We start from the raw sequence: 4,818 nt of genomic DNA, 5'->3' as shown, positions 1-4,818 counted from the left end.
GAGCCACTGCCGCCCTGCAGTATACATTATACTGCAGGTGGATGATGAAATTACCCGACAGGAATCCTAGTGTTTTATATTGACTGTCTAAAATGCTATAGCAGCCACTGGAAAAAAGCAGGATACCTTACAAAATGACTAACACTACAGAGTGAGTCACAGGATGGATCCAAGTAGGCCTACATGTTAAACCACTGCGTTGTGAGCTTGTAGATTGGCTACTGTCGATGAACGTTCTCCCTAGAAGAGGAACGCTAGGGTTCCTGTGGTTAATGCTAATGCACAGGGCATTCAAAGTATTCACTTGCTCCAGTGACCACAGGAGAATAGACTAAAACAGAACAGAAACTTTACAGTCCCCACATGGACAATTCAATTTCCCTTCGGCTTAAATGTGGCAGAGCAAGAACCCAGACAATGCCGACGAAACAGACACAATGAAAAGACACAATGAACAACCACCACTACCGGCATGGCCTGGACAATGCAGAGATAGACCCCCTTCCGTCTAACCTACATAGCTGAGGATAACAGAGCAGGGCAGGATAAGATGCTATACTGGGCTAATCTCCGGCACACAGCGATAACATTCAGCGTGTGAAACTATGACAGATGAGTAAAATAGATAACCAGACCACTTTATGACTGAGGACTTGAAAGACAAAACAAAACATGCTTCTAAACCCAAACCATGTATGTCTTCTCATTCCTTAAATCGACCATTCAAAGTCCACCAGTTTCCTTGTGAGTGTGCCCACGTGTGGGTTGACAGTATGACGCTTTGCAGATTTGGAGCCTCTCTCAGGGTTAATGCCCAAGAAGCACCTGTAAACAATGAGCCAAGACAACAACTATTAGTAACATACTGTACTGTACTGTACTGTACTGTACTGTACCATGCTGTGTTGTGCTGGACAATACTGTACCATACTGTGCTGTACTGTCCAATACTATACTGCTGCGCCCTGTGTGTGTGTGTGTGTGTGTGAGTGTGTGTGTGTGTGTGTGTGTGTGTGTGTGTGTGTGTGTGTGCGTGTGCGTGCGTGCGTGCGCACACAGTGGAATGGGGTGTGGCCTAAAATGTGGTTACATGTCGGCTTTCCGACATGTCGCCTTTCCGACGGCTACTAACCCTATACCTAACCCTAACCCTAACCGCACGCGGAAGCCACTAGTCAGAGTGGTGAGATGTCGGAGTGGAAGGCAGTTCCCCTAAAATGTGATGTAATAATTTGCATCAATACATGGTATTTCATGCAAATGCAAACTGTACAGTAAGTATGACAGTTGCGTGGATGCAACATAGTGCGTGTTGTCTGGACAGGCATGCAGTAGGTGTTGTGCATGGAGAGATGTGTGCCAACGGAGTGGTTTGGTAGGAGAAGGCGGACAAAGGCACGGGCGCAGCGCTGTCTATTAGTGTGGCAAGATCCTACGTCACTAAAAGAAAGTAGTACTGAAGGCTAAGTAACATTGATACAAGCAAGTATCAATGTTGCAACAATCCAGTACAATGTTAATTTCAGACTTACAATACCTTTGGATGAACTCCAGGGTGCATGCAACATCCGCAGGATACTGCAGATTGAAGTTGTAGTAACTTGCAAAAACTGCAGCTATTCCATTGATGATGCCCTTGTGTGGTACCATCACCACCTGCTCTTCAATGGACAGCATCCAGGCCCTAGGGTTCATCAGATCACCTGAACAGAGATACCCATTATGTGATATTGTAAAGAGTAAATTGCTAAATGAACAAGAGAAGAATTTAAATGATCAGCAACATCAAACTGTTACGCACTCACTGACCATCATTGATCTAATTGATAGTCTTTTGCACACCTCATGCCAGAGATTCAACATTTTGGAAGCTGCAACATCTCCAAAGTGCTAGTATGGACAAGTTGTTACTTGCATATTCACCACGGTAAAATGACCTTTTTGCGGTAAATCCATAGCCGGAAACAACTTTCCAAACAACCCAGGTGGGCGCAGTGTTCTGCAGCAAGTTCTGCGATGGATTTTTTAGCGTGTTGAATTTGCATCTTGTCCATATGAGCATTTGAGTTTTTGGAGCATGTTGTATTTGATTAGTTTTGAGGGAGTGAACGAGCGTACCACAGGCTTCCATTATATGAGCTGAACAGCTGGCCTGTCTATCGCTCTGTTCTCCACATTACAGGCACAGCTGATTAACGGCAAATATTGGAAAAAAATGTAGTATTTATACATTTTTGGGTAGCTAGAAATAAATATAAAATCCATATAAACAGTACCTTGGACAATCAAGCAGGGGGTGCTGGGTAATGTCTCGGTCCTCTGCACATCAGCGGCTGTGGCACATGCCTGTAAGATAAGACTTAACTGTAACTTATTTATGGTAGCATAGATTCAACATGGTGCATAAAAGACTCACACTGACTTAGAGGTTAATCAGAGGGAAAGTTGTGTTGTGTCAACATGTAAATGAATGTGATTAAATGTATACAAGTGAACTAGTCTATTGCAGTCACAATCTGCTATTTATCTTTTAAACTTACATCAGTCCCAAGCATGATGGTGTTGTTGGGCTCTTTGATGTATGCCATCAGGAGCAGGACGACACATGCAGCCTTGTCTGAAGTGTCTGGGTCGTATTTAGCCAGGACATCCGCGATCCCTGGATGATCCCTGGCAGAAATTAATAAGTGTACTGCCTTTGTTGTTCAGGGCCACTTGTAACTTGGTGAGGATGGAGACGTCCGTAAGGAGACCAAAATGGTTGAAAAGGCCTCTTTGTGAGAAGAGAAAGGGCCATTCGTCCACTATCTTTGAGATGGCTGGTGAAGGCACACTGTTGAGGTACCGGCGCTGGCTGATATAGGTCGTCTCCATTAGAGGTTCGGCTCTAGCTGCCCCACCCATGCCTTCCTCTGAGTAAATGTTGTGCAGTCGAGTTTTCATTTCTTCTAAGGTTGCCTCAGTCTCTCCAACAGGAAGTTCTGCAGTGCACCACCTGACACATCCATACTGATCCAATGGACCTTTTGCCATTACTCTGGCCCCATCTGCAACCCCAGTGCGGGGTCTTCTCTCTGTGCGTCGCCGAGCAAAAGTATTGTTTCTGTTTTTATATTCCACTCTCGTTTTAATTTGCTGAAGAAGAGCATCACAGCCGTCTCCATAAACTTTATTTTTCCCGATATCAGCAAAACTTTTCGGATAGTCTCTTTCAATGCCCTGCGCAATGCTGCGACATGTTGCTCTGGTTGGGTTGAGATCATGTTCCAACATTTGGTTCACCACTTCCCTCACCATATCTTTTCTGTCCACTGCTGATGGCCTTCTTTGATTTTCCACTGCATTTCGAATTGCTGCTGGCATCCTGTCCCACCTGACCATGAAGTCCGCATGCCATGGCCTGGCAGGCAGTGTGGGTGGAGACAAAGAAGAGCTCAAAGAAGAGCTTGGGGGTTCCGATGCAGGAGGTTGAGTACTTGAGAGGGTTGGAGCGGCGACAGGTTGAGTCCCTGGGAGGGTTGGAGAGGAGACAGCAAAACCCGCTAGTTCAAGGCGTGGAAGTCCTACAAGTAAGCAGACAACAAATGATGAATACTAGATAGAGAGAGGAAGAGGTAGATGAAGTATACTCACTGGAGAAAAAACAACAACTGCAGTTTGTCATGCTAAATTATTAAATGGTGTACCATTCTGCTATTATAGTCCAACTTTCCATCACCATCCACTAATGTTCAGATGAAGATACAAATTCTACAAAAAAATCCAAACCAGTATTTAAACCTTCCCATGGGAGTGACAAAATATGGATTTACCTTCATTCGTAATGCCATTCACCAACTTTCGACACTGCATTGGTCGGAGAATGTTCTCCAGATCTGACTCTTTAAGCAAAAGAAGGTATGCCCTGCTATCCACACCAATTTCCTCGAACCTGTCCAGCAGGGCAGCCATTGTTTCATTTGAAAGGCCCGGTACATATGCCAAGATGGCCGTCAAAATATCTTCATTATTCATGATCTAAAAAGAACAGTCAAGAATTAATCAATTACTACAGTGCACAGTATCCCCCCAAATAATAACTATAAATAAATACAAATATAATTAAAATAACAACATAATGTCACAAAATCTATAATAATCTTAAGGGATAAGGCGGGCATTTGTAATGCATTGCTTACAGTCAGAATATCCCATGAAAATAACAAAATCAAACAATGCATTTGCTCTACTCCCATTAATTTGACTTCCCACATACTGTTTTTAGCCATCAACCCAGAAGTAATTGGCTCCAATTGTAAGCTAGAAATCTTAAAATGCAACTCAAAGACATAGTTTCCATTTGTCTTTAATCCAATCCAAAATCCAATCCAACTATATAGCAACTTGTAGTGATTCATGACTATAAGCAAAAAATGTAGTTTGCTATTTTGCTGAGACATTTGGATCAAAGTACAATATCAAAAAGAGAACCACTTGATTTTCACAGATTAATATGTTTTTCTTTTCTTGTTTTTGTCCATTTGGGTAAGTCATTTTACATACATAAACAGCCTGCTCTAGTAGTCATGTTTGTACTGTCTGTTTTTGTCACCTGCCTGTTTAAAACAACTCTGGAAAAGAATGGTGGAGAGCAAATAGTAAAAGGCCTTGTACTTTGTAAGCTGGAAGAGGGCAGTAGTCAAGCAAATCATCATGCTTGACGCAGACATATTCCTCTTGGGCTACTCCTAATTCACAGTAGATACCCATGTCTATCAACTTCACAAAAGTATGTTTCTCTGTCACAAAGTGCACAGAATCATGGTGAACAATGACCAG

General features: G+C 42.9%; 1 pseudogene across 1 annotated transcript; it reads right to left on the bottom strand.

Moving 5' to 3' along the window:
• Window positions 1–710: 710 nt before the first annotated feature.
• Window positions 711–3,951, bottom strand: LOC308076894 (annotated as a pseudogene). Its single transcript has 5 exons — window positions 3,813–3,951; window positions 2,541–3,509; window positions 2,277–2,346; window positions 1,538–1,703; window positions 711–825 (listed from the first exon to the last, which is right to left on the bottom strand). The product of its transcript is annotated as an uncharacterized misc_RNA (transcript).
• Window positions 3,952–4,818: the final 867 nt, after the last annotated feature.

This window comes from Gymnoscopelus braueri, assembly GCF_963280865.1.
Source record: "Gymnoscopelus braueri genome assembly, chromosome: 21".
Lineage (NCBI taxonomy): Eukaryota > Metazoa > Chordata > Actinopteri > Myctophiformes > Myctophidae > Gymnoscopelus > Gymnoscopelus braueri.
This window is presented reverse-complemented; position numbering and strand designations above follow the sequence as displayed.